This window comes from Cupressus sempervirens, chromosome 4 (genome assembly GCF_028749045.1).
Source record: "Cupressus sempervirens isolate cs-2001-9-10 chromosome 4, ASM2874904v1, whole genome shotgun sequence".
Taxonomy (NCBI): Eukaryota; Viridiplantae; Streptophyta; class Pinopsida; order Cupressales; family Cupressaceae; genus Cupressus; species Cupressus sempervirens.
The window spans coordinates 769,684,689-769,695,307 of NC_143121.1; positions in this window are offsets into that span (position 1 = coordinate 769,684,689).

The following is a 10,619-nucleotide window of genomic DNA, read 5'->3' on the forward strand; positions in this document are numbered from 1 at the left end:
GGACTTGTAGAAGAGGATTGCAATAGGATCATTGGAATATTATAGAGCATAGATATTATGGACATTGAAAAGGTATATATATCACTCAAGTGGAGGTCAATTGCAAGAATGATGTAGAATACAAGCTTGGTTAGTGAAATCAACACTTGGTCTCAAAACATGAAAGATGAGGTAGTTGCAAAAAAGGATTAGAAGAATGAACCCTACAAATTTAGGAAAAATGATGAAGGAATTTAGTCATGAGACAAGGATTGAGATTCACAAATCTCTAGTTTTCTTTAGGAGGAATCATGAGAGGGGAGATGAATATGAGGAAGTTGTTGAATATTTTGAAGATAAGATCCTTGTAGAAGATGAGTAATTGTAGAAAAATATGGCCCAAATGGGTAAGAGTCACAAAGTGAATGTTCTAACTTTTGGTTACTTATATGATGAAAATTTGATAGACTAGATTGGTGAACTAGAGGATTACTTTGAGCTTGAAGATGTTAAATATCCATAAAGGGTTAGGTTAGCTTAAAGTAAGTTAGTGTTATTATTTCTTGTGGTGGAAATGATTATACAAGGACAGAGTATGTAGTTGTGAACCTAAGATTACTAGCTGAAGGGTTATGTTTCGAGACATAAAGCCAAATTCATATTAATTATTTTAGAGGATTCATAATATGAAGAAAAAATATTCAAGTGTGAAAGGATATACAAAGGATTTTGACAAGATGATAATTAGGTATAGATATTAAGATTTATCTAAGGAGAAGGTGACTAATTACATCAATCATTTGATACATAACATTCAAGATGAGTTACGTGTGTTTTAGATTAATACAATAGAAGATAATTCTTAGTATTTCCTAAAGGAAAAAGATAAGTTGATGAGAAGACAAAGAAACCATAGAGGAGTGGAAAAATAAATTAGTGAAAAGAATAAGGAGAATAAAGTGATTGAAGAAGAACCTAACCATAAGATTCTAAGAAGATGTGCTTTTAGTTAAGAGTTCAAAGCTACTTGTTTCAAATGTGACCATGTTGGACATAGAACTTACCAATTTTCAAAAGTAGGGGCCTAGGTAAATAGAACCTACCTACTAAAAGTATGGCTACACTTGAGATGTGAGAATCTATGATGTCTAGAGGAAGCTTGTTGACTAAGAAAAGAGTGAATCCTATGTAAAGGAGAATTTTTTTAGAATTATTTGCAAGTTAGGAGTTAAATATTGTAAGTTTATTTTGGAAAATGGTAGTAAGGATTACCTTGTACTAAACATGATGTTATAGAAGCTTGGGTTAAGGAAACTTAAGCATACTTATCCTAATGGGACAAGTTGGTTTCAATATGATCATATGATAGAAGAAAAAGAGAAATATTGGGTTAATGCCAATATTAGACCTTTACAAGGATGAGGTGTTGTTTGATGTGGATAACATGATCACTTGTCTTGTTTTATTAGGTAGATGTGGTAATATAATAGAAGTCTTATTCATGATTACACAAGGAATGCAATTTCTATTGTGAAGGATGGGAAGAAGTGTTGTAAATATAAGAGGAGTAACTAAGAGGGTGGAGGTGAATTAGTCACCACTAAAACAATTCCAAATCCCTTATATGTCAATAAAAAATCTCTTCACAGCCTAGTTAGAACTAGAAATCCATTGTATCTTGGCTAACAAAGCAACCTTGAATAGTAATGTACATTAACCTTTATTGACTTAGTTGTAGAAAGATAAAGCCATAAGAAAATAACATGAACACATGAGATACCAAGATTTAATGTGGAATCCCAATTTGGGAAAACCCCCAATGCAACTAGTTACAACTTTTAAGAGCCAACCCTGTTAAAGGTTAGAAAATACACTATTAGGTGTGACCCTGTTCAAGGAATTAAATCACCCTATTAGGAGTGGCATTGTTAGAGGTCTTAAGAAACTTCAATCTATAAATGCCACCTAGTTAGAGGATTTACTAAATGATTGTTAAGTTAACTCTATTTTAAGAGATTTCTTCACTACTACAATTGTTAAAGAGTAACAATGATTGACCTGATTTATTAAGTAACTTGATTAAAAATTTTGATCACTATTATGGCTTATCTTCTGGATCCTTCCTACTCAAAATGTTATTTTCAATTCCTATTCTTCCCTTGATCTAATATCCTTCTCTATTCTCATCTTATCTTCTTCAATTATTGCACTCTATTTAATTGACATCTTGACCTTCCATATAAATCAAATATAATGTCAAGTCATCGTGAATATCCTTATAATTAAAAAAAATAACATCCAATGAGTCAACTTGAACAAACAAAAAAAATAAAGGAAATTATTCTAATCTAGGTCATCTTGAACTAAAATTAAGTCACTCAGCAACCACTAAATTCCTTGGTAACTGACTTGACTCAGTTTATATTGAACTTCTAACTTGGTCACAACTAAATGCCTTTGGTGACTAACCTAGCTCAGGTTCAACTAGATTATTGAACTTGTCTTCATCTCGCCTGATACATGAATCGTTTGAGCTTGGTTCCAATTGGTAGTGCTTGGTTAGAGTATAATATGCGTGTAACATCAATGACAATATATAATTGAATAATTTTTATCAACAATCTCCCTCTTTAGCATTGATGGAAACACAACATTTCATTATGCAAAGAAAACTTGGAGAAATCAAATGCCTTATAAGAGTTTATAATATCATTAGTTTCATTATGATTCTCTACCTATCCATGAGAACTCCATCTGATATTCTCCCTCTACCATCTTATCTTTAGACTCCATCAAATCAAGTTCTCCCTTTTTTTGATATGCGGATCACTTCCTCTGATTAATCTCTCCCTCAATGAATATATGATATGATTAAATCTCTCCATCATTGACATCACATGCCAAAGACTTGACTTGGTGATTTTACAATGTACTTGATGGATTGATTCATATGCAATGAGCTCTAACTTCTTTGCATCAATTTGACAGTTCTTCAATGAAGCTCACTTGATGCATCACTAATTTTTACTCTAGTAAGCATCCGATAGGGGAATGAGCTCTAGCTTTCCTCTTAGATACAAAAATGCATAATTAGGTAAAGGTTTGGTAAATATGTGAACAACCTTCTCCTTTGTGTTAACATATTTTGATCTAACCTCTTTATCTTGAACTAATTCACTTTGAAAATGATACTTAATTGCAATGTACTTTTTCGTGGTGTCCATCACTTGATATATATATATATTGATTGCACTTGTGTTATCACAATAGATACCCACTAGATCCTTGATTTCTTCCTTCATTCATGATACCAGTTTCGATAAACACATTATGTTGGAACAATTAATTGTTGCAAAAAAATATTTAGGCTTTGATGTAAAATGAGATATGCAATTCTACTTCTTACTTGTCCAACGTACAAACCTCTTTCCAAGAAAGAATGCTCCTCCACTGGTAGTCTTCCTATCATCAACGCTTCCTTCCCAATCAACATTAATAAAGGATTTCAAATCAAAGTTCCCTCCTTTCATGTACCATAGACCATAGTCTTGAGTACCTTTTAGATATCTCATATTTCTCTTGATTTCCATCATATGATTTTCTCTCCAATTTGTAGAAAATATTGGAACTATACCAACTATTAATGCAATATCACATCTTGTATGTACAATATATTGAAGTTTCCCAATCATAGATCTATAGGTAGTCTGAATTACCTCTTTTGAATCATCATCCTTGGATAACTTGCATCCAATAGACATTGGTGTTCCAATTGGTTTGGATTCTTGCATTCCAAAGCTCTTCAATATCTCCTTGATATATTTTGATGGAGTAGTGTAAATTTCATCCTTTATTTGATGAACTTATAAATCAAAAAGTAATTTTATTTCTCCAAACATTGACATTTCAAACTCTTTCCTCATTTCTTCAAAGAATTACTTGCATAAGTCATCATGACCTATAAATAGAATATCATCCACAAATATTTTTCCTAGAAAAATTATGTTCTATGGTTCCTCTTTATTATATAGACTACTATTATCATTGGTTCTATGAAAACTAATATTTATTAGATATCTATGTAGTCTCTCATACAATGCTCTAGGATCTTGCTTTAGACCATATAAATCTTTGTATAACTTATAGACCATGTCTCTTTTGTTTGGATCAATGAAACCTTCATGTTGATCAATGTAAACTTCCTCTTCCATAATTCCATTCAAGAAAGATGATTTTACATCCATTTGATACACTTTGAATCCTTTAAATGAAGCATATACAAGTAGTGTCCTTGCATCTTCAAGTCTAGCAATGGGAGCAAATGTTTCTCTATAGTCTATGCCTTCTTAAGTGTATCCCTTGCACACTAGCCTTGCCTTATTTCTTGGGACTTCTCCATTTTCATTCAATTTGTTTCTGAATATCCACTGTGCACCAATTACATTTTTATCCTCATCTCTAGGAACAAGAGTCTTAAGTGTCATTTCTTTCAATGTTCTCAATCTCTTCATTCATTGCCTCTACCCAGCTTTAATTTTTCAATGCATCATTAACAATTCTAGGTTCAAATTTAGTAAGAAAACTTGCACCTTTTATTATTTTCCTTGTCATTGTGCCTTTTTTTTTAATCTCTAATTATCTTCTTAGGTGCATGATGCATTTTGACATATCTAGCTACAAGTATAGGTATCTTACTTTGAGATTTTGGATTGGATTCACTAGGTTAACCATGCTTAGAGGTTTTATGAATTTCTAATTTTCTTTTTCCTTATGTTGTCTGAGACTTGGTTCCCATAGACTATGACTCTGGTTCCTTTATCTGATACTTGGTTCAAACTATTTCCAACTTGAGTTGAACTAGCTATAGGTCAATTAACACTGCAAACTTTGGTGACCTGAGTGGAGTAATTTTTTGAGTGCTAGGTAGTGTATCAAGTTCAAACTAGACAAATTTTATGTAATCATTAGTTTCTTTGCTACTTTATTCTTTACTCTTTCCTAAAAAATCATCAATTTTTGCACTTTCTATAACCTTGTGAGTAGCAAGATTCAAACATTTATATATTTTTTTTCTTGTTTGAGTATCCTAGAAAAATGCCTTCATCACTTTTCAGGTCAAAATTCCCTTTCTTTGACTCCTTTAGGATATAAAATTTGCTTCCAAATACTTTGAAATAAAAGACATTAGGTTTATAGCCATACCATAATTTGTAAGGTGTTTCATCTATACCTTTCTTTAGTTGAACTAGGTTTAAGGTATTAACTATTGTGTTGATTGCTTCCTTCCAGTATTTGGTTGCAACTCTTTTCTCTATCATCAGTGCCCTTGCACAATACATGATGGATATATTTATTCTTTTTTCTATGCCATTCCACTAAGGTATACTAGGTGAAAACACCTATATTTTTATTCCTCTTTCATTGCATAATTCATTAAATTCATTAGAGTTGAATTTTCCTCCTTTGTTTGATGTTAAGAATTTTAACTTCTTACCTATTTCTTTCTCAACTCTAGCTAGATACCACTTGGGATTTTGAAAGGCTTTATAGCTATCATTTACATACATTATTTTCATCATTCTAGAATAATAATCAACAAAAAAAATGAAAAATTTGTGTCTACTATAGCTCTTTTTACCTATTGTATTGGAAATACAAATGGGAAATGTATACTTCTAAGAGGAGGGTGATGAATCAGAAGTATTAATCTTTAACCAATAAAACTTTTAAATTTAAAACAATGCATGCATAAACATATTGAAATAACATGTAAAGTAAATGCATCCACATAAACACTTGACACTAGATATGATTACCTAGAAACCCTTCAATGAGAAAGTAAAATTGTGGTGTGGATGTCACCCACAATTCTTCACTACTCCAGCAATAAAGTTCACCTGTTAAGGTTACATAGTCTGACCATTCTCATGATCTACCCTGTTAAAGGCCTGACCTATTAAAGACTTACAAACGATTGTTAGATTCCACCCTATTAAAGGATTTTAACACTCTGTTAAAAGTGTGCCTGGCTGAAGAACTTTAGAACACTCACTTGGAATGTCACCCTATTAAAGAATTTCACTATGAATGTTAAGTCAACCTTAATATAAAGGATTTCATCCTAAAATTGTTAGAAAATATAGTATAATGTTTGATATGATACACTTACAATCTAGTATTGCTGATTTAAGATCTCAATTCAGTCCTTCTTGATCCTTTATAATTTGATATGAAATTGTTGTATCCTCGATCCTCTATTCTTCAAACTGGTTTTGCAATTTTGTCTTTCTTCTTATTCACCTTGAATGTATACTAATCAATTCACCCCTTTCACTTCCTTCAAATCTTCGCTAGTATCTCCTCCTTGTATGCACTCTCTAATGCTCTCTCTCACATATTCTTAAATTATGGGGCTTCATCTCCCCTTAAAAAGACTTTGGTGGCTTAGGGTTAGGTATGAATCTATGATTGAGATTCATCCATTTTCCCCACTCAATTCCCTTCCATTTTTTGATTGGTTGCATGTTTATCACATAGGGAATCTAAATAGATTTGATCTTATCTTCAAAGCTTCAAGATCATGTAGGCTCAAAAAATGGGTTTTATAGTTGTTGGTTCCATCACAAATAACTAGGTCAATTCTGTATTACTCAGCACTTGTTAATACTTATGCTCAGCACATACTATAATTCTTTCTGGCTCGACACTTGAACTTTCTTGGCATCTATTGTTCACTCAACACTTGAACTTCTCGACATCTTCTATTCATTCGACACTTGAACTACTTGTCACTTATTATTTCCTCAGCACTTGATTTACTCAGCATCTATATTATACTCAACATATGTTACTAGCTTGACATAAACTTAGTAAATTTCTTAAGTGTGTTGACACTCAATTTTCAAAACCAATCCGAGATCAACAATCCCCCCCTTTGACATGAGTGGAAAAAGCACTTAATTATACATGATGAATCTAATCTCCTTGAGTATAATATACATTCAGTTTGGCATATGTACAAAACTTCCAAATTGTTCAAAATTTTCTAATGAACTATATACCTCAAAATTTTGTGACTCACCCTGAGTTTATGTGTCTTTTCTATATTCAAAATCTCTTAGAGTAGATTTGTCTCTTGTTGGTACTCTTAGTCTTTACTCATTATGATACTCTCTATCTGATATGTTATGATATGCCCTCTTTCTACTTTTTTGCTGCTTACTCCCCTTTATTTTCTCTTTTCTATTTATTTATATCATCCCCTTCACACATGTCTCCCCCTTGCATATATATCTCACCCTTTAATGTTTCTCCCCCTTTTTGACATTTATGTCAAAAGGTCTACACACTGAGTATGCATTTTATCCATGAAATTCTTATTCAATTCCATTATAATCTTGATGGTAGCATCCTAGTTGTCCATTGCAATATCTAATGATTTGATTTGGATGGTTGTCTTTGCTACAAGGTGAACTAAGCCATTCAAAGTTGAAATATTAGGATATTTCTTTAGTACTATTTTAGCATAGACTAGTTCTTTCTATAGTATTTCCATGTGAGGGATCAGGGAAGCTTGAATCTAGACTAGCTCGGCTCTTGTGTTTGCCTATTCTATTGTTAATACAACTAGTTCCTTTTGTATGTGAAGCACTAAATGGAGATGCTTCTCACTTTGAGTTGGGTTTTGTGGTAATTGCATGCCAAATATTTTCAAGTTTCTTTCTAGACTCAAAATTCTCTGGCTTGTTTTTTGTTCCTTTCCAATGCCTCCTACATAATATTAATCTGCTAAAGGTTCATGGTTGCATAGCCATATTTTGGTATAACTATTTCCTCATCTAGTGTTGGGTCCCCATAGTGAAGTACCCTTGAAACATTTGTTGAGCTCAGCCTAGTGTAGAAATTTGAAGTAGCATCATATAGGTGCTCAGCTCCTAAAGGACTTTGGTAAGAGTGCCAGTCATTGGTAAAATAATCAATGTTTGAATGGCTTCCTTTTCCTTTGGAATGTCCTTTTATTCTTATAATTTTTCTTGATCAATTACAATTATCTATGTTGCACCTTGTGTTTTTGTAGTAGGTACAGAAGAATCTATCTGTCCTACTTGTTCCTTTATGGTCTCCTCTATAGTCTTAGTCTATTGTTCAATCATAACAACTTTGACTATGGTATCAACCTTTGCTGATGTATTCTCTGATGTTTGCACTGGAGGTTGACCACTAGTAGTTGTAGGGATAAGAGAAGGTGGTTCTTGTGTATTCACCTTATCCCTAGTTAAGTAAGCTACTATCTTCTATAACTTATCCACACTGACTAATATTGGATTATCACACAATTTAGCCTATAATGTGGATTGGTCAAGGATCTTCTTTAGATCATCTATAGTTAGTGAATTGATGTTTTGAACTAAACTATTAGGAACATCTTTCACTTTTATTGTGACTATAGATGTGTTTGTGTCATGTGGAGGACTTAAAGGTGGAAATTATGTGTCTTGTACACTTTGATCTGTTTGCTACTCCTTAGCTATTGCCATTTCATCTTCCTTTTGTTTGTGTCCCCTCCATTGTGTTATCTATCTTTTGTTTCTCTATTTCTCCTTCCTTATCATCCTCATCTTCTCCATTGTTCCTTCCCTCAAAGGGATCCTCTTCTCCTTCATTGCCAATAGTCGAGCCATATATCAACTTCCACATTTGAGTGTATTTCTTTACAACATCTTCAATCTTGTTTTGAAGTATGCTATAGGCCTTATACTTGGGTGCAAATTTTATACTATGTTTCTTGTTTTCCTTTGTGAGTTTCCCTTTTGACAATTCTGGCATCATTTATGCCAATGTAGACTCTCTTATTTCCTTTTCCATACTTAGGCAATAATGCCATTTATTCTCAACAATTGAATATAAATATTTGGGTATTGTATTATCAAATTCAAGTGGGGTATTCTTGAATTTTTCCATCATGGCATACACTGATTCTTCAAATTTATTTTGATCTTCTCTACTTAGTTTATTAAAATCTATATTTTCCAATCTAGTTAAGTCTGCATTATCCCTAACATTATCATAAATGTTTTCAATATCAAAGTTGGGAGCATGATTTACCACTTTGAACTAGCTTGTGCCTTTTGACTCAGTCCTTTCATCATTAGACTCAAGTTGTGCAACATATTTTCTCCTTAGTTTCCTCTACACAAGACCTTGTTATTTAGTAGCCTTCTTTTCTTTTACTTCTCCTTAGCCTTTTGAGTGGTAGCCCTTGTGGTGGCACTTGTGGCTGGAGTAGTAGGTTTTGCAGGGCTTAATTTTGCAACTTTCTTACCCTTTGGCTAAGTTGCAGGCTATGTCTTAGCCTTTCTCTTCTTTGATTCTTCTTTGGCTAGTGCTTCCTTGGCTTGTTCCTCCTCAACATCTTCTTCTTCAGCATCTTCACCCATTCCTTGGGTTAGGGGAAGAGCTTACTGGCCTTGTTCTTATTCTTTCTCCTCTTCTTCATCATCATCATCTTCATCATTACCTTTAGCTCCTTCACCAAATTTAGCTTTTAGCTTTCTCACCATTTTATCTTTCTTCTTCAGAGTTGAGTCTATTTTCAATTTCATTTCAACTTTAGATTTTAAAACATCATAGTTTCCAAATATTTTTTCTAACTTATCAATTTCCTCTACAAGTAGTGCAGTGATGGTAGTTGATGCCTCATTTATGTTGGTTTTATAACCCAAAGGCATTAGCCATCTCACTCTGGGTATTGCAGCTTGTATGAAGGTTTAGTCAATTTCTAACAAGAAACAAACATCATTATAGTATTTCTCCACCACAAAAATAAGAATTCTTAGCCTTTATTTCATGGATTGCTTGAAATCCTCAAAGTAACCAGTCATCACTAACTCAAAATTATCTCTGATTTGTTCAATGTACTCATTTATTTGCATAGCTACAGACCTATTGGTCTTCCATCCTATCTTTCCAAAAGATGGATATTCATTTTGAACATAAAAGAATATGCATATTAATATGGAACCAAGCTTACATTAAGCACTTTTAGATCTCCTTATTGCTACTAAGTTTTCCATTATTTGCTACAATAGTAGCTCTACAAGATCATAATTATGATATTTCTTTATAATCTTGTAGCCTACATCTACTACAATACATGGAATACTATTCAGTTAGCATGACTGATAAAATTTGTGTGATATGACCCTTACTTCAAATTTAAGAAGTGGATCCTTGATAGTATCAATTGTCATTCCTCTCTTGTTCCACTTTGCCCCTCTATTTTTTCTCAATTACTTCTTTTGAATCACTCCTTAGGGTCTTGTACCAATCTAGGGTTGGATATCCTATAACCCTATACAATTCTCTTAGATAGTTTGTTAGGCCCTCCTTCTAACCATAGGCATCAATCATAGATTCTTCTCAAGACAATTCTTATCCATTCAGTCTTGAAAATGGTGGGGAAATCTAGGGCACGGGTTAGTCCCTTTCTTTCAACAATTTTGTATTCTTCTTTCAACACTCCATTCTCACATAATTTATCATAAGCCTAATGAATTTCCATATCTCCAGTTTCTCCAACCTTGCAGTTATAACACTTCCTTACATGGGTATGTGAACGATCATGGTCAACCAAACTATGC